General features: G+C 46.9%; 1 protein-coding gene across 4 annotated transcripts in view; it reads left to right on the forward strand.

Annotated features, from left to right (window-relative positions):
* Window positions 1–1,705: 1,705 nt before the first annotated feature.
* MAPK6 (mitogen-activated protein kinase 6) overlaps window positions 1,706–19,767 on the forward strand; it is a 28,319-nt gene continuing 10,257 nt past the window's right edge. Inside the window, exon 1 of one of the 4 annotated variants that reach the window (XM_048956880.1) lies at window positions 1,706–1,808. The gene's annotated coding sequence lies outside the window, so the exon portion shown is untranslated. Of the gene's footprint in view, window positions 1,809–2,283; window positions 2,486–16,568; window positions 16,674–16,913; window positions 16,976–19,767 lie in introns of those variants that run through there. The other 3 variants (XM_048956878.1, XM_048956877.1, XM_048956881.1) reach the window with 3 other exon arrangements.

Below are 19,767 nucleotides of genomic sequence, written 5' to 3' on the forward strand. Positions count from 1 at the left end.
ATGTGTTACTATGTTTTGTGCACTTGGTTTTTAAAATGCAGAGGTGGGAGGGAATAGGGGAAAAGCAGTGAGCCTTTCTCTCTGCCTTGCTAACCTTTTCAGCCAGCTGAGAATCATTGGAAAAACTGGAGGCTGCTCTGTAGCTTACTTTAACAATTGTATGTGAATGCTTTGAAATCTGGGCAACAGCTTGCACAAGGAAGATTTTGGTTCAGAAATAGTATGTGGCAGTAGTCAGGAGGCTGAACAAGGAGAAGCAAATTTGACTTCTCTTATAATATGTGTGGTACTACTAACAGAAAGCAGAAAATATTCTACATTCTTGTTTAACCCCAGAGGACTAGATCCAACCTCATCACAGAGAAAGAGAGGTTTGATCATGCTTTTGCTTCTTCTAGCATATCCCCCTACTCTTGTGACCAGTGACACAACGTCCAAGCTGGCTGAAGGCTGAGCCCTCCACTTGCTGAGATATTAGTGAGAATACATCAGTGGGAGTGCAAATGGTCTTCAACCTCATGGATGCAAGATGATGCTTGTTAGGGCTGGAGCTGTCACCAGAGGGTGACAAAGAAACTCAAGGAACTAGAGGATGGCTTCTGCCTTTCGATGTGGTTGAGAACATGTGGGTCACAACTGAGAGCACTATTGGGGTAGGTGGCCAATTCTAGCCTTGCATATCAGTATCCACACTGCTTGGAGCTCCTATCCACGAGGCAGCAGTGTTGGTGGAGCTGGAAAGAGCACTCTATCAGCAATTAAGGCCAGGTTGGGCAAGAGGAGCCCAACTTCTCCAGCCTTAGTGTAATTACTAACAGAGTGGAGGTTATCCTCTTGGAGACCTCCATTGTCTACTCCTGTCAGCAGTACAGGAGGTACCCTCTGTTCCTCCAACACGATCAGGGTGTTGATCTTCCTTTAGGCACAGATCTCTACGGCAGTTTATGAAGAACAGTTTTATATGGCCACTCGATGAGGACACTAACAACGGATATGGAGAAGCTCTGCAGAATTGTGTTTCCTGCAATGTGTTAACACAAATCCTGTTGTGCAGGATGAAGCAAATAAAATCTCTGTATTGATCAGTTAAAATTAATGTCAGCACTAACTCAGGTGGTTTGCAAAATTATCTTGCAGGATTACACTAATTAAATGAAAGGGAGAAATGTCTCTGCTTGAATAGGAGAAAATAGGAAATTTCAGATGAAGAACTTATCTCAGAGTGCTGCGCACTGACGTTACTGCATCAGCTTGGCATCTCTTAATGATTTTACTTTGCATATTTTCTATTTTCTCAGTGAGCATTGAGCCGAGTCTCTCTCTGTGGATTTGTTCTATTTGTTATTTAGCACCATGCTAATTTCTGGAGTTTGCGTCTGTATTCCTGGTTAAATGGCTGCTTCTTGCCTTTATACATTTGTATCGCCAACAATGCAATGCTCAGCCAGGGGTGTCATAGTAACACGTTTTCTGCTGACAAGGAGGAGTTACACCGAATTTAAAAAGAAACCCAACACCTCAAAGGCTAGCATGTGAGAGGTGGTGTTTATACTGAGGTTGTGCAACCCTATATGCAACCAAGCATGGCCAGGTGCCTCTCCTGCCAGGGATGCCACCCACATCTGTCTGGGTTGTGCCTGCATCAGCTGTTTCCTGCAGCCCCGTGCTGTTGCTGGGTGTAGCTCGCTGCAGCTCTCGGCACCCTCTCCTGCAGGCAGGCACTCCTGCTCGGCCCCAGGTGCCAGCGGTTTCCTGAGCCTGTTTGTGCGAGAGACCCTGCTGGGCTGAGGCGGTGGCAGAAGCCTGAGGTGAGTGCCGATTGAAAAGAGGGTTTTTATCGCTGTGTCTGCAGAAAAACGGTAAAGCACAGCAGAGGTTCTGCAGTTCCCTGAGTCAGACAAGGCTCCTACGGGCAACACTTTGCAGAAAGTGAAGCTTTCTGGAAATATACTGAAATCCTAGAAACCACATGCAGACCTAGAGCAGTAATTCCCTGATCAATTTGGTCTTTAGGCAATGGCTTCTTCTGGAAGCGTTAACAGAATTTAGTTTGGAGACTATTTGGGCACCAGTTTGCCCACTTTTATTCAAGAGGAAATAAAAACAAACCTTCCCACTCTGTAGCTCCCAATGCTCTGTCCGTATTGGTGGCCTATTTTTCTGCTTAAGGATAGGGAGGGACCGTTGAGTCACACACAATCTCCTGCCCTCCTCCTCCTCTCATTTAAATATTAATATGATGAATTATTACTAGAGTAACAGCTGTGCAGTGCTCGTATCACAGAAACATAACCTCCTCCTCCTCATCAGATCACGGCTATTCCTGACTAGCGTTTTCTGGTCGACCTTCTCACTTGTTCTGTATGACTTTTTAAAAATCATTTTGTTAGTTCTGGTGTGGTGTCATTAGGATAATTGTTTCGCTCTGTTCTTTCTGCTTAATTATTAATGATGATGAGGAAGTCAAAAGATAGCTTCAATAATGGTAAGTTAAATGTCTGTGTATTCTCCTATGAGATCTGTGTGTTTAGAGAGAAAAGTATAAAGGATTAAGATCGAACTTTCTACCTAGCATTTAAAAGCCTCTCTCTTGAGAATAACCAAAATAGCAATAGGTGGTCTTTTATGCAAATGAAAGCATTGTACTTTAGTCAGCTAATGCTTCCAGATAATTCAGAGGAATAACTAATGTTGTACCAAGAAGTACTAACGCATTGCATTCTCTGTAGATGAAGTGTTATAAGACAGACTGCTAATTAATAAGGTGACGATCTGTAAAGACTGCTGAAAATAAGTACTCAGCATCAAAGAAGGGGAGGGGATAGGAAAGAAATACAGCACTATGAGTTATCTCAGTAGGATTGGAAACACCAAGGTGAAGTATTCACAGGGAGGTCGGAAAATGTTCAGTCCTGTGAGTAAAGGTCCTCCTCTGCTCAACACCTTTAGAATGTTTCTTGTGTTTGTGTGTGTGTGAGTGGTTCAACAAACCACGCGCTCTTTCTCATCTGAGGTCTCACTTCTTGTAGTGCCTTCACGTTGTGGAAAGGGTGGCTGGTTTTGTTGGTGCCTGGACTGCTGCTGGGGAGGGCTTAGTGCCAACAGGGCTGTGTAGAAAGAGGCTTTTCTGGATCTTCCCAATTGCTAATGCTTAAAACTGTGTGAAAACTTGCCCAAACTTCCTAGAATTTTAACTCACTGCTCTTGTCACTTAAGGAGAAAAATCTGAGATAGTCTTACAGAGATTTTAAAATGAAATGTCTGCATTCTGATCTGAAAATCCTCACTTTAAATTTTTCCCTTAAGTGATCCATGTTCTAAAGTGAAACAAAACGCTTTCAGTTTGAATAAAATACTGCTTAATTTGTTTGTCGTTTTTATTTTTAAAGCTGCTCACAAATTGAATGGGCAACCTTAAAAAAAAAAAAGAAAAAAAAAAAGAAAAAAAAAAAGAATGTGACCTGATTTATAAATCGTGCTCTTCTTTTCCTACTCCTGAAGAAACTGTTAGAAACTCAGTGCTCCAGTCAGCCTGAACAGTGGCTGCAGGAAGGAAGGAGGGACACTGCACTGCCTGTGACTTTTTCCCATTCCAAATTTTCTGACGAGAGAGGTGCTGAGAAGGAAGAGTAGGAACAGAGCACTGAAAAATATCTTTCTTCAATCACAGAGCCTTCGAATGCGGTGCTGAAAGTAGTGCTAGTACTTCTTGAACAACTTTTCTGCTCTGTGCTCTTTTTTTTCTGAGCAAGTACTTAACAGGATGCAAAGCGCCCATTCCTGACTGCTTTCAATTCCCATTGTAAGCAAAGGTAAGCTCAGGGGCTGGGATGTGCTTGGTGCCAGGCAGCACTCGCTGGCAGGCAGCTGTGTGTGCTCTCTCTGTTTATATAGATAAATTGATATTTTTTCCCATCTGTATTCTCTTCCTCCTAAAGTTTATGGGAGTCAGAAGTATTTTTTTTTCTTTAACTTACCATTCACATCAGTTGTTGTAATTTTTTTTATTTGTGTGAAGGTTACTGTACTACAATTATTTATCAAATATGCTGCTTTTATAAAAGCTTTTATACCTTATTAAACTTACCGTGTATCCCTAGGTAACATCCCATTCCAAACAGTGCCCTCAGATGATTATTTGCTGTGATTGCAAATGAACCTTGTAGCAATCTCCTAACAGCCATCCGTCCTTGTGGACGGAAGAGAAACCTGCTGTCAGAACTACAAATAATTTACGTAACCCAATTTAAAGCTCTAACAAAATGTTCCCTTGTTAAGAGGATTGCTATACTTAATGTGTGAGATGGAAATACTTTCTGGAGGTCAGGAATGCACAGAAAGATAGATCTCTGGAAAAGACAAAAAATATATATTTAACAGAAGATTGTCCTCGGTCAGACATTCAATTTGGCGTTGTCTGAAGCTTTATGTAAGCACAGCACCGTTCCTGCAGAAGGAGAGGAGTGTCGAAGCTTCATCTTGGCACGTGGGAAAACATGAGTGAGTGAGGGTAGACTGGGGCTGCCATCACCTGCAGCACAAATAAACACTGGTTTTAAAGAGCAGAAGGTGAATTCGGGGATGTACTTTCTAGGCTCTGCTTGCCCTAACTGTGAGCATCTGCTGAAGGGTCACCAGCAGCTTGTGTGCCTTCCTTGGGTGATGGTGGCAGCACCGAGTGAGGCCCTGCAGGGTGGCAGAGGGTAGCTCACGTGAGCAGGGGCAGCAGGAGGGACAGATCTCATTTTGGGATCTGCTGCTCGTGTCCCTCACTCAGTAAAGACCCCAGGAGCAGACCTGCTGCTGAATGACAGACAGGTGGAACAGCATCTGTGAAGGTCAGAGAGCGGGGCAGTGGGAAGGGCCTGTTGGCCAGGCCGGGCCCCGGCTTGTGCTCCTTGCTGTGACCCGTCTTGGTGAAACTGTCAGGGGAAGCCACAAAACCTGGGTATGACATGTTAGAAAACAGCTTAGTGAAATCTAGCTTTTCATAATAAGATTGGTGTGGGGGTGTCTCGGAGCGCTTGTCATGTGGAGATAATAACAAGTTACAGCTGCTGTCACCACCTAGAAGCCAAACTAACGCTGCCTTGCTGCTGTCTCTTCCCATCCCCTGAGCACAGTCCCTCCAACCAGCCAAAAACTGAGCTTATTGAAGCTGACAATGGAGATCAGTTCATAGGATCGTGGAATATTTTCATGGAACAGGGAATCACGGGGTGCCTCAAATAGAGCCCTCCACACCCCCAGCCTCCCTGTGCTCCCATACCTGCGCACCGCCAGTGCCCCCTTGGTCTCACAAACATGGATCCTCTCTTTTTCAGCTCTAATATGTTCTCATGTGAGAAGGCCCTCGTGGCACCACTTTCTCAGCATGCTTTCAAGCTCCCAGGGCATGTCAGGAAAAGGTTGCCTAGAAGCGCAGTGCAGCCTGATAGGGGTCTGGGTACGGAGGAGCTGCTCTGCGTCTGTTCCTTTGCCCACAAGGAGCGGTGATGGGGAGCAGCGTTAGGGCAGAGGCACGGCAAAGCACAGTGTGGCTCTGGTGAGGCCACAGAGCTCCTGCACTGCCACGGTCTGGGGAGTTCTTGCCTCTTTTTGGATAGATGCAACTTGACTAACTGCTAATTAAGTCTTTGGATAGAAAGGTTTTGTGCCAGGTACACTTCCAAATCTGAACTTCGCTGGAAAATTTAGCTCAACTGCTTTGTCATTTTACAAGAACTGGGCTGGAGGAAAGCGTTGATTTTGCCCTACTTTTAAAACAGGTGAACAAGGAGAGCTTTTAGAAGTCCTTTGCCTGTTCCAGAACAGGAGGACATTCTTGAAATCAGGAATCAAAGCTGTGTTTTATCCTCGTGGAAAAATCTCTTAATGTATATGAACTGGAGACCTCATGTTTTGTAGGCTGGATAGATGTGGTAGCAGACAAATTCCCCAAGCAGTCTGTCAGTGCTGGGTGTGTTCCAGCTGAGAAAACTTCTGAACAGGAATTCTCCTGTGACTGTATCTGTGGGCTGCCGCAGGTTTTGTTGGGTTGGGGCACCTTAATGTGATGTAAATGGACCATTCCTCCCATGTACTGCTTTCAAAGGCTCCTGCAGGTAAGAAGCTGGAAGCAGCTCAAATGCAGAAGAAATGAGGAATGAATGAGTTGGGATTTTTTAAGGAATAGGCAGGGGAGAAAACTATAAAAAATGTTTAAAAAAAAAAATCGTACTTGAATTTGAAAGGAGAAAAGCAAATAGCAACTGAGAATTGAATGGGAAATGAGAGGAGAGCTGGAGAAATCAGTGGAGCAGCTGAAAGGGGGCAGAGAGGCTGGTGTGGGAGATGTGCAAACAGAGCTACATGGGGATGGGGATGTTCTGGTGGTGGGGGAAGTCCAACCTGGACAAAGCCTAGAATTATCTGAATTATCCAGAAATTATGTGAAATATCTAGAATTACCTGCAAATGTTCAAAATTCAGAACTTCGTGGATCTGCAGTTGGTGAAAGAAGTACTAATAACTTTGAAAACCTGAATGGTAGAATAAAGTACCAATTGCTTTGAAAGTTTTAGGAATTTCAAATTGGCTGCTATTAACAGTTATTGTGACCTTGATCTTTGTGACTCAGTTCTGGAAAGTGGAAATGGTGATATGCTGGTAACTTTGCAGATTGTAGAAATAAAATTAATGGATATTTGCAGAACCCTTAAGCCCTGTAAAGTAAAAAATTCCACTGTGATTCTGTCCTCAGACCAGGGCAGGGCATGGTGAATAAGACACAGGGCAGTACATGGATCTTATTTTTCCTGGTATCCAATTACTGCTAATCAGGTGAACACTATCTGTCTTGTACAATGAATGAAGCAAAGCACTCAGCACTTGTGGAGAGAAAAAGAGATATCTGCTCATGCAGCCAACGTATGTCAGAGCAGATAGGTCTTGTTCTGATTACTGTGATCGTCACAGCAGATATAGCTCCCTTGAAAGGTCACAGAAGTTTACTAGCTGACATTAAGGCCACATTCCCATGTTCTCTTGCTATCTGAAACATTAGCGCAATCAGGAAGATAAATTTTCTTGCTCCTCTGTGTAGAAAGGTTCAAAAGTTTCAATTACTGCTCTGCTTTTTCATTTGATTTCAGCAGTTGCTTCATGCTCTTGGTTGAAGTTTTCCAACTTGACAATGGCCTGTTCGAGTCTTGCCACTGATTCACTATTACTCCTAGCCATGATTACGTCCGTCTTGTTTACTAACAAGTATCATTGGACCAAGGATGATAACACTAGGTTGAGGGTAGTACTTTGAACGCAAATTGTACGTATAGTCCTTGAATCGTTTTTTTCTACAAGTAAATGAATTGCCTTAATTATTTAAACAGGAGTATTATCATAGACCATAATAATCTCATTTTTTTCAAGTATTTAGACAGCCCATGCAACCGTGGAAATATCAGCCTGGGTAGTCTGACAGGAAAAAATAAATTGCTGACATTCTGAAACCTTTGCTGGGCTGGGACAGAAAACAGCAATTTCATTTTAGCGAATATTGCACTGCATTTTGAAGACAGTGTGTGTGTAACAGGCCAACCTGAGGGTCAAGTCTTCCTTGGAGTTTTGCCCTTGAAGGATGCTGGAGCAGCCCAAGGGAGACTCTTTGTCCAGACCTGTCAGGATGGTTGGACTCTCATGGCAAGGGGTGAGACTTGCACCCATGCTCGGCATCTTTTCTGAGACAATTTGTAGCTTAGAGAGGCTATCTGTTTTGGAGAATTTAATAACAAGGAAAAGATGAGAGGTTTGTAGGCTGCAGACTGTCCCTCTGGACTGCTCTTTCAAGATGGACTACCAGGAAGAGTCTTCCCACTGCTCAGTGGCTGAAGCCTAATACTTCATTGCTTTGGGTACCAAGTGTAACCTCACACCGAGTAGCCTGGCCTTGTCACAAATATTCTCCTGCAACTGAACAGGAATGAATGGACTTGTGCACCTGTCTTCTGTGATAATGGGTGCAAGGGAACAGAGACTGGGCTTTCACCTGGCTCGTGTCACTGCAAGCTGCCAGGAACACTAGACATAGTGTCTGTATGTGCTCAGTTACATTGCCCTGGATGACAGCAAGAGCAGCCATGTAATTTCTGTGATGACATCAAGGTCTGTTGAATTGCAATCACGAGAATGAAGTATTGCAATTAGAGCTGATCCAAAGGTTGAAACTCTCCTTCTTCGATTGATCTCAGATGCCTTTGTTTTGGGAGTGTCCAGATTAAACAATAAAAAGAAATTTGAGATAAGGTTTAGCAACATTTCTGTTTATTAAAATAGTCTTATCAGTAATTGATTTTAGCTGAGGCTTAAATGCTTCTCCAATGTTTCATTACACAGAAGGAATGACGGTAGAATATCTTTCCCTCTGCCACAAAATACAGCTTTAGGTGCATGTGGTGTCTCATAAGTTTTGGTTCTAACAGCTTTGTACCAAACATGATTGTATGTGATGTGATTGGACTGCTTCTCAGTGACTTCTTCTGTGGAGATATTTCTGTGGAGTAGTCTGCATTAGCTCTGTACAAGAAGAGCATGTCTTTGTGGAGCAGGCTGTCAATGAATAGGCATGTAGATCCCTTTTCTTGTAGGTCAAGAAGCGAACAGCATACAAAGGTTTTCTTTCCAAGTGCAGAAAAGAATGAGGTCCGGGTTTACATTTCTAGGGCTTTTTTTATGCTGGTGATCATTAAGGACAGTTGGATCTCATGCCCTGGCACTCTCACTGAGCTCTACAGAGGCTGACAGCCTTGCCCACCTTCTCCTGTATCCTCTCAGACTCTTTTTCTCTCGTGCACACACACCATGTGTGAACACCACTAACGAGTGGATTTGCTTTAATTCCTGGAATTTATACATAGGCAGATGGATTCTGTTTCTGTTTGTACAGCATTTAACAGAGAAGGTTTGGGACGGTTCCGTTTTAATACTGCCTGATGGATGTAATATCTCCAAAATAACAAAAAATCAGTCAGATGCAATGCTTTCAGTGCAAAAAAAAACCAAGTTCTTCTTTAGAGTTTTATGAATTCAGAGCATTGGTAAAGTCAGTTACTCAGTACAGATGCTTAAGAAATGTGTTGTGTGTTATGTATTCCTGTCATAGGTAGGAAGCGCTTCTCGGCTGTTTTGTCTGTGGTGGGAACAGATAAGTAACAAACAATGAGCAGAAACTCTCCATTTCTGAAAGCAGGGCCACCAGAAGGATCACCAGCAGAGGCCTCATGCTAGCGTGCCTGGGGCTGACTCTGCATGAAATGACACTGTGGGTGGTTGTGGGGATGCCTCCGGGCAGAGGAGCTGTGTGTGAACCCTTGGTGCCCCTCCAAAGACAGCTCTTCTGCATGCTGCAGCCCTGCTGCTCTGAGCGCTGAGAGACTCAGCAGGCACATCTGCTGGGTCTCACTAACACTTGTAGCCCGCGGTACATAGAACAATGTCAGTCAGCAGCGGTGTGAAAGCGTGGTGAGGAATGGGGAGAGCAGGGCTGGCTGGTGTTAGGAAGAGCTGCACCTTGGTAGGGAGCACTGGGGGAATGCTGCAGTTAACGTGCCAAAGTTCAGCCCGTTGAGAATTCTACCATGGACTTTGCTCCTATTGCAACTAAAGCATTTATTTGGGGGTAAGTGGTTGAGTTTTACCTTCATCGAGGCTGACAGAAAATGAGAGAGTGAATTGCTTCACCAATCTGCACTAATATTGCGAAGAGGAACAGATAGTTATTAGGATCAAATGATAGATAAAGATTAACTTCTAAGCAGCTATTATTGGAGCCCATTTAAAGCAGTTTGAATTGGAAGAGACTTTGCTGAAGCTGATGGTAAACGCCAGGGTAAGAAGATGATCCTGGTGTTTGGCACCAGTCACAGGCTGGAGAATCTCCAATGCCTGCTGGCATTTAGAGCATGTCAGGAACAGAAAGCTCCTCCTTATTAGTAAAAGACAAAGCGAGTTTAGACAATTCTGCTCAATTTTTCCTCTTCAAAGGAAAGTTTAATTATGCTGGTTTTCACTGTTCTGTAGTTGCAAGCAAATACTTTTTTTTTTTTTGCTTGAGCTGTAATATGGATGCTAGAGATCTCGTGCTTCACAAACCAGAAACCCTCTGCAGTAAGTGATGCTTCTCTGCAGTTGTTTTCCTGTGTAGTAGTCAATGGTGCAAGTCCCTCTTTTCTGGGCACTACAGGCAGTTGCCCTCTGTGGAGTGGACTGATACCTTACATCATTTCCTGTCATCTGTCCAAACCTATTTATAAAATGTCTGCTGACCCTGGCATCCAGGCAAAACTCAGTTTTCATGAGAAAACAAATAGTTTGGAAATGCATTTCTGCCAAGCAGGGATCTCAGAACTGTTGAAAAAGACTTGAAGTATCTTTGAAAATCACAATGAAAGTTGAGATTTAATGGGTTGGAGAATGTAGGAAAATTAATAATCTGATATAGTTATACTGAAAACCTTTAGAAATAAATGGTGGACTGTGTACTGAGAAAAAGTTGTGGTTTAAAAGAGAGAGGAGTTGGTTCCAGTGCTCTCTGTTATTCAAGTAAAATCTTTCAGTTTTGATGTCTAAAGGTACATCGAAAGCAACTTAGGCTAACTTTTGCAGTGCTGGTTACGTGTTGTACAATTGGATGGTAGAAGTTCTATAAAAAGTTTCTACTTCTCTGAAATCTGCTGAAGGCAAAAAAAGAAAAACAGAAAAAAAGAAAAAAGAAAAAAGATGAGAGAATGCAATTAGCACTGTTAATGACACTAGAGCTCTCTCTCTAGCTTCAGGAGGCTGGTGGGGGTAGGAGGCTGATGGCGGCCGTAGGAGGCGCTGGGAGAAGCAGCGTGCTTCCAAGCAGGCCTGCTCTGCTATTTCAGGAATCCTGAATTAGAGTGTTGGGCACGGCTGACACACACCCTGAGCAGCAGCACTCCCACCTGGTGCCCACCTGCCCTGGCCCCACCGTGCTTCTCACCTGCTGGCCTTTCGCCATCTGTTGCATCCCTGAGCTCTGGGTGCAGGCACCACGGTATGCATGGCAAAGCGGACGGGGAATGGTCCCTGCCTGATGGACTGTGAATTAGTTTCAAAGGTACTCCATGTGATTCGAAGTCCACCTGGTTTCACCTCACTGCACTGCACTGAAAGGCACCGCAGTCACACAGGTGACCTAGGCTGGATTTAAGCCCACATCCCAGCCACGCAGGGCTCTGCAGAGGCTGCATCTGAGTGGCAGCAGTGGTCTGAGACTCCTTCAGCACAACCAGTTAGCATTGCTTTTCCAGTCCCGAATGTCTCGTGGCAGCACCACATCTCCTCCTGATTGCTCACAAAGATTTCCTCCTGGCTGTGAGCCAGCCCATGTGCAGTTTATTGCAAAGTAATCTCTGAAAGTGTTTGAAATGCCTCAGCTTGCTCACTGCTCCTCCCCTTAGAGCCTGTAGATAACATTTGTTGCTATTTGATATGTAAAAGTTGCATAGCCTCAGGCTGAAAGAAGTGTATCAGCTGCTGCACATGTATTTGCATTGAGCTTTGCCCCCTGTAAATGTATTTCAAGAGGATTCGGGTGCTAGTGAACACGTTAGCAAATGTTAGTTGGATATTTTTTTCTCTGTCAATGACAAGCACTGCAATACCAGCTGTATTTACAGTCATACAGCAGACACTTCATCTCTGTAATGCAATAGCAATTAAAATGCTGCAAAAAGCTGCAAGTAGGAAGGGTTACTGTTCTATAGGAACTAACAGGAGTAGATGCATGAAAACATTTATAGTTCTACAATGAAATACAGTAGCTCTGCAATGAAATATAGTTGTTCTAAGTAAATCCATCATCAGGCCCTTATAACTTCTGCTGAAGTGCTGACGTATTTTCAGGTAGCTGTACAAATACAAAGGTGGTTTTGCTGACACTACCCACCCTATTTCCAGGGCATCTCTCCACTTTGGAGTGACCAAGGTATTGTTGACATTTAAGTAACATCTTTACAGTGATATGCTTCCTTACCACACTAGCTGTACTGCGGCTGCAAGGACCAGTACAGAGTTGTGCCAGGATAGTAGTAGAGGGATGCCCCTGACAATTACCTTGGTGCCACTTCTGCAGGCTGATGTTCTCTAAAGAGCTTTGCTTGAGGCTTTGGATGTGGGGATCAGAGCAGCACCAGAGTGCACTCAGAAGAAGCAGGATTGAATGGGGGAGGACTGTCACACACAGAATTCCCTTGCTTCGAAGAGCTGAAAATAGACCCCAACATTTGGTGCTTCTTGTTACCATCTCATCCTATGCCTTGCATTACCACAACAGTCCTATTTCTCTTTCTGAGAGTATTTTTCAGCTGTAGATTCATCCACTGACAGGATCTACACATCGCTACAGCACACCTCCCGTGTTCTGCGCTGGGAAGTTAGAAGAAACTCAGGCCCCTTGGAGCATCCAGGCATGAACACATTGGTACCAGTAAAATGTGCTTAAACCTAATACATGCTTTGGTCTCCTGCCTTCATTGCCTACCTTGGTAAATTTTTCTATGTGTTTACTATTCTGTGCATGAAGTAGTAATGTCTAACCTCTATGCAAAATTAGATAGCAAGGAATTTTAAAAAAGGTCCCAAAATCTGGAGGAGCTCGTGCTTTGCCAAGTGAATCTCACACACTGAGGCTGCTTTCAGTGATGACCCAGCTACGAGTTGGGCCATGGTTCTATGGCTTCCTCTTCTCCCAGTATTAGCATGGCTTCATCAAATTCTGCTTTAGGCAGCCGCTGTGTCCATGCACCAAGTGTTGGTAAAGGCACAGAAAAGGAAGGCAATGGAACTGCCTGTCTTAAAATAAAGTGCAAGCTATTAAGAGGGGAGTTTGCATGCAGTTAAGCTGTACTGTAGTGTCCTAGATTGCTGATCATCTACCAAGGGGGAAGAATGACTCGTTCAGTTTTAAGTTTTTAATGACTTTTTTTTTTTTCCTGCAGAATCACAGAATTTCCAAAGTATGTCACAGGACCATTTATTTCTAACCTCAAAGTTAAACATTTTCTGTGAGTGACTTTATTTTTCCACCTTCATTTGCCCTTTGTTCATTGCTGCCTTTGGTTTGAATTGGTCTCTTTGTCAATAGTCTGTTCTTTTGAATTTTTCCATTGTTTCACACAGTGCTGAAGACCTTAGGGTTTGCCTTTTTCCCTTCTTCTCACTCCTCTAATGTTCTCGTAGCTTTTTTCCTGATCACGCTGTACATGGGTACAAACTTTGCTCCAGCAAACTTAGTTCTAGGCAGCGAGTGCACAAGGCAATGGCATGCTGTCTGTGCCGTGGGAGCCTTGGCTGTTGCACAGTGTAACGTAGAAGGGATTTTGACATCAAATTTTGGTTAAAAAAAAAAAAAAAAGTAAGATGGTGACTTGCATGTGATTACCTGCTGATAATGTTGGTGTGAAAACAATGGTGTCAATGAACTCAGAGAGTTTACATTAGAAACATGTGTTTGTGTAAAATAATAAAGAAAGGAAAAGAAAATCCTACATTCAATATGGAAAGGTGCAGCCCAACTTTTCAGTGAAACTCAGTTGTACCTGGACTTCTGTGCTGAATGGCAGCACCATAAGCTGCATGCTGGCAGAGCAAGGGGCTTGCAGCCCCATTGAGCTGCAGGACCTGTGCCATGCCAGTGTCACCAAAACACCTTCGTCTTCACTGGGAGCGGAGTCTGCTTGGTGAGAGGTAGCTGAGATGATGAGAGGGAGCTGTAGAGACCCGGGAAGCAGTGATTCCCACAGAAAAACTGAGACAAAAGCTTGGAGCTGCCAAGTCACCTTGGGCAACCTTTTCATCCTTCTCATAATCTTTCTCCCATTGCCAATTGTAATGGGTGTGGCTGCTCAAAAAAAATGCTTTATTCCCTTTTATGCCACAAGTTGTGATTCACACTTGGACTGAAATAGTACACTGGAATTTACTGTTTGATCTTTTTGAACTTGGGTCTAATAAAAGATTCATTGTTTCAGTTCTAATTATTTTTTAATTGCTGGGCTTTATGGCTTTCTAAGACCAATGCTCTTCTTACTCTGCAGTTAATATCTGCAAATGTTTTTGAATGAAATGGTTATCATATAACATATCATCTACAAGCAGTATAATTGTGTTTATAGGGGAGTGGGGAAGCAACTCAACGCAGGAATTTATAGCTAATTAATAAGCTATCAAAAATCCAGGTATGGATTAGCAATTTGGCTGATTAGATAGCTAAAAATTGCAGAGCAACACTTCCCCTAGATAGAAGGATCTCATTCACTACATTTACGCAAAGACCGTGCTCTTAGAATGGCAGACAATAATTCCGGGTGGGGGGAAAGATCTTGATTCATTAATTAGTAACCCAGGAAAATAGTGGTACATCTGGGCTACGTGAGATTTGGGAGTGCGCCTGTAGCTCACTCTGTGTTTGCTGCACTACTTTGCAAATGTCCTGGGCTGCTGTGCAGCAAACTCCATTGGATGTGTGACTTTTCCACCTGTGTGACACAACAGTGTGGGTGTTGGCAGAAGTGCAGTGGACGCAGTACAGTGATAGGGTCTCCAGCTGCTGTTGCAAGGCCGCAGTATGTTTTTTTTTCCTGCTGCGGTGCCCTAGGATCAGCTTGATTTTTTGGTCTCCCATAATGAGAATACTTTGTATGGTGGAAGGATTCTTTAATTAAGTAAATAGCTCTGGCTTTCAGAGACTTAAGCCACTGCTGCTCCTGCTTTTTTTGTGTGTGTGTCCAAAATCTCTCCTTTTAATGCAAATAAATTTTCCTTTGTGGCTTGGCTATGAGCACTGTCCTAACATCACCTCTTCCAAGTATGCACTCTTGCAGTTTTTTATAGACTGTATTTAAATACAGGCCTCTGTAGCAGCCAGTGCTGCAATCCTCCAGTGCTGTTCTGCTGGGCAGCTAGATGCCACTCTGTTTCTGACTTTTGTCCACTGTTGGCAACATAGTCGGGTGCCTGTAAATTACCAAATATCGTCATGAACAGCAGCAGTTTGGCTACTGACTTCTCTGTGTAAGCTATTTGTGCAGTTAGCAAATGCCCCAGTCACTTGTGCTCTGCTCCCAGTAAGAGGGGAGCAGCTGGCTGGGGAGCAGGCATGCTTGTGCATATGAGCAGCACCGGGCAGTACCAGCAGGGCTGCGCCAGTTCCCCTCCTGCAATCCTCTGTGCCATGAAACTGGCCTTCCCACTCCTCCCTTTCTCACTCTTTAGAGCAATGCTGATTCTTCCTGCGCCCGTTACTGCAAAGACTTTTATTGTTACTAGTTGGTGTGATATGGTGGCACATTTAACAAAAAATCAAGTTAGTGATTCACAACTGCCAGGGTCAATAGGATGCTGCTGTTTGGGTAGCAGTGGGGGGAGGCACAGAGCTCTATGCACTGTGAGTAACTTCTGCACTATCTCAAGCCAGAAATAATTGGTTGAAACAGTAAAAATGAGCATTAATTGTTCTATCTTCTTTTGAGTCATCGTGCGCTGACAGGGCTGTGTGGGACCCGGGGAACGCCCCAGAGCGGTGCTGAAACTCCCTCAGTAGAACCTGAGCTTTCCTCCTGCTGCATGCAGCACTGTGATTTTCCTGCATCTTTCTAAACCCAAGAATTGAGATGTCTGCTTAGAAGTCTAGTTGGGAAAACATTTAAGGTTTGAATTATTTTGCTTTATTTTGTTGTATTCGTTGTGATTTAGAGGAAAAAGTAGAGTTTTACAGTCTGTGCCTACGTCCGTTAGGATGGATGTAATTGCAGGCAAGGAGAGTGGAGAGCAAATGACTGCCCGAGAGTGAGCTGTGGGAAGCAGTGTGCGGGTACTTGTGGGAGAAACGTTCAAGGCCGCAATGACACAGGGACCGCAGAGAATGTGAGTGACACCGTTCTCTTCAGGGCAGGAGAGCCGCTCTGCCCTCCCTGCTGCGCGGTCTCTTCCACCACCACGCAGACACTGAACGTGAGCACGACGGTGCGGGCCTGCGGCCACCAGCCCAGGCGGGCCCGCCGCCTCTGCTTCCTGCGCCGGCTACACGGAGCCAGCGCTGCAGGCCGGCACCGCCTGTGCAGGGAGCCGCGAGCCCTGCCCGGATCCGGCCTTCGGGTCTGCGGTATCTCTGAACCGAACCCTCGCCCAGCCACACGCTCCGGGTTAAACGCACGAAGCCGGTGATGTGACGGCGGCGGCAGGATGGAGCAGAGACCGCACTGGAGGAGGAAGGGGAAATTGTTAACTGGAGCTCGGAGCGTTAGCGGTACCGACAGGACGACGCCGACGTCCGCGAGCCTCTGACGGCAGCGCAGCCGCAGCGCTCGTCCCCGTGCCGGCCAAACCGTCCCGAAGGGACCCCGGCCCGCCGCCCGGGCCGCGGGACGAGCGCCGCGAGCGGCTCCAAAGGCCGGGCCCGCCCCCCTCCGAGACCCCGCGGGCCCGGCCCCGCCCGGCCGAGGTGGAGCCGCCGCCGTCCCCGCCCCCGCCTGCCCTCCGCGCCGGGTTACATGGCGGCGGCTGCGGCGGCGGCGACTGCGGCGAGGCGGGCGGGCGCCGGGCGGGAGCCGGTGGCGGGGCCGCGGGGCCCGGCCGCGTGAGCAGCGCAGCGCCCGATGAGCCGGGGGAGGCCCGTGAGTGCGGCGGGGGTTCGGGGGAAGGCGGGGTAGGGCGCAGGGCTCGCGGCCGCCCGCGCGGCCCGGCCCTCCGCACAAAGGCGCTTTGTTCCCTCCCGCCGCGGCGCCCCCTGCCCGGCCCGCTCCGCTCCTCTCGCCCGGCGCGGCCCTGCGCACTGCGGCGGCGGAGCGGGGGCGGCGGAGAGGCGGACCGCGCAGCGCTGCGCCCCGGAACGGCCGCCGCGGCGCCTCCCGGGCGGGGCGCGGGGCTCCCTCCGCCGGGCCGGGGCAGCGCGGCGCGGCCTGAAGGGCGTTTGAAGGTAGGGCCGGGCCGAGCGCGAAGTTCTCCTCGGTTCGTTGGGGGTGCGCGGCGTGCGCTCGGCCGCGGGGAAGGATGCGCCCGGCGGGCGGCAGCCGGACGTCCGAGCGGGGCCGCGGGCGAGCCGGGCCTCGTGAAGTCGGCGGAAGTTTGGCAGCACCGCCCGGGCGCTGTGGTACCGCCGGGCCCCTGTGCGCGGAGCCCACGGCGGCGCTTCGCCCCGGGCGGCGCCCAGAGCTCGTTCTGCGGGGAACTCGGTGTGTGTGTGGCCGGCGGGACGCTGAGGTAATTGTGTCCCGGAGGAAGCGGCGGTCATTGTCTGCCTCATGTGCCCGGTGCGCGCTGCTGTAAGCACCGTTGTCAGCGGGCGTGTATCTGTGCGTGCCTATCAAAGCGCTGTGATAGCGCACGGTGTTTATAAACCAGCTGCGCGTTCCACAAAGCAGTGGCTTAAAGTTGAGGCAAGTTCTGGCTTGGTAGCAGGGGCCGGTAAGTGTGTTACACAGCCGGCACGGGGACTGGGAGCTCTGCATCTCGCCTAGCCCTGCGCTGAGACTGTTGCCGGACAGACGTAACGTTTCTTCGGTAGCGGTAAGGAGTAGCGGCAGCTTCCATCCAGGTACCCAGAAGGAGGGCTGCGCTGCTATCACGACGTAGCTCACCGGGCTCCGTGACTCCTTCATCTCCTCCAGGAGACTTTTGTGACCTAGCAGCAATCTCCAGCGCTCCGGGAGCGGTGGGAGGCAGCGAGCAGCGGTTCTGAGCTGGCGATGACTCACTGCCTACTGACTGCAACGTGGCTGCTCCGAAACAACGCTGCTGCCCTGTATTTTTGTAGTCAGAAGATAGCACTTAGCAGGTTGTATAATGTGCCGTTAGTCATTCCTGGGCTTTCTGTTGTGAGTAATGATTTGATCGTAATGCGGTCTGCGTGATTAAATTAACTCGTATCTTTCCGTCCTGTTTGGATTTCAGAAAAAGTAAACGTCTTGTACTTGCCCTGTGGTAGTGCACATCCTGTTTCCTGAAGCAGCAGGAGAGCCCCATGCACAGGTTGAGCACGGAGTTGGGCAGCCGCTTGCACAGTGCGTGGGGCTGCCGTGTGCGGGGCGAGGGCAGGAGCAGTCTGCTGGTAGAGCATGGCTGGATTGCTCATGGAGCTGGGGAGGAAGGGACAAAAACAAGTAGTAACAATGATAATTTTTAAAAGGTGCTCTTGGAAAGGTGACAGGTGACCTGAGCAGAGCCGTCGGTGCCAAGTGAACAGCCCGTTCGGCACCAATCAGGGTGATTAACCCCTGTAATGCGCTGCCCTGTGTGACAGACCTCTTGGATTTAGATTTGTTACGTGACTGAGGAAGGGGTGATTGGCTTCTTTATTTACTATTTGTTTCAAGGCAGGTGCTCGGGCTGCTGGTTATGGCTGACAGCGAAACTGAAAATGCATCAAGTGTGCTGGTGTTGTTTAAGTATGAGAGTCTGGAAAAACAAACCCTAATTTTTCTGAAGTTAAAATCAGCTCTGAAAAAGCTCTGAAAGAAGTTATTACTTTGGCCTTATTTTGGTTTTTAAAAAGTCATGATTTATTCTTGATTATCCTTTAATTAGTGTTTTAGTTTGAGTGAAAGGAAGTTTAGGGTTAACTTTTTATTTTCTGTCCCTCCTACCCACATCTGGTTGCAGAACTGCTGGTGAGGTGTCTGTTTGCCATTAACTAGATGGGGAACCACGGGCAGTGTTTCCAACCCCAAGCAGAGCCCTGGGGCTGTGTGGGGCAGCAGGAAGGGCAGAGCACAGCACGGCTGTAGTGCTGCTTGTGAGTGGGGGTGGGCTGAAGTAGTGGGTGTATTGCAGAAACATGTTTTTTGATTCAGGCATGGGTCTGCGTGAACCTGCTGCACACCTGTTGTCAGTTAAGTTGCTATAAAAGATGATTCTCAAATTATTGAATCTTAATTTGAGTTGCTTTAAAGCAGGCTGTTTCTGCTTGGACAGTCTCTGCTTGTCCTCATCCTTGCCCCATGAGACACTGTCTCTTTTTGGGGGTCCAATTCCCAGCACTTTCTCCTGGTTGGAGTGCTGGCTAGGGCTTTGGGAACAGGCTGCTTGCTTGGAGCAACACAGGGAACTGGTAGCAGGATGGGAGTCAGACTGAGGGCTGCAGCAGGTTGCTGATGTCATCAGAGATGCTTGATTCCTTTGTTAAGTTGCTCTGATTCTGGAAGTGATTATAATCTTTCTGAAAATGTCTTAATTAGTGGTTATGTAGTGGAAGGGTGTAGTAGAAAAGCACATCATTTGGGGGGGTTTCAGAGTGAAAGCATTAGGACCCCCAGCTGCGTGACCAAGTGGGACATCACTCTGCTCTCCTGAAGGAAAGCAGCAGTGTCATCCTCTTCTGCTGCTGCTGCTTTCATGGTGTTTGGGGTAGCAGCTGGGTTAGTGAGAAGCCCTGCAGTGCTACTCCCTGCTGCTGGTGGGTCAGTTCTTGTTTGAATCAGTTCCTGTGTTTAATGGAACCAGCTGAAGTGGAGGTTCCAGATGCATTGCACAACTGCTGCAATCCAGCCTTGTGTTGCTGAACGTTGAAGACATCAGTGATATGAAACAGTAGGCTTGATTAGCAGGGAGAGTAAAACTGTACGAAATGGCCCTACAGGTATAAAACACAACGCAGCCGAGGGTGTTGAAGCAGAGGCTTGGACCTGGGTAAGCATGAGATGTGACGTGTGGGAGCTCCAACAAGGGATTTCTGTGACGGTTTGTGGGATATGAGGATTGGAAGGGAAAATG

Source organism: Lagopus muta, chromosome 10, assembly GCF_023343835.1.
Source record: "Lagopus muta isolate bLagMut1 chromosome 10, bLagMut1 primary, whole genome shotgun sequence".
NCBI lineage: Eukaryota > Metazoa > Chordata > Aves > Galliformes > Phasianidae > Lagopus > Lagopus muta.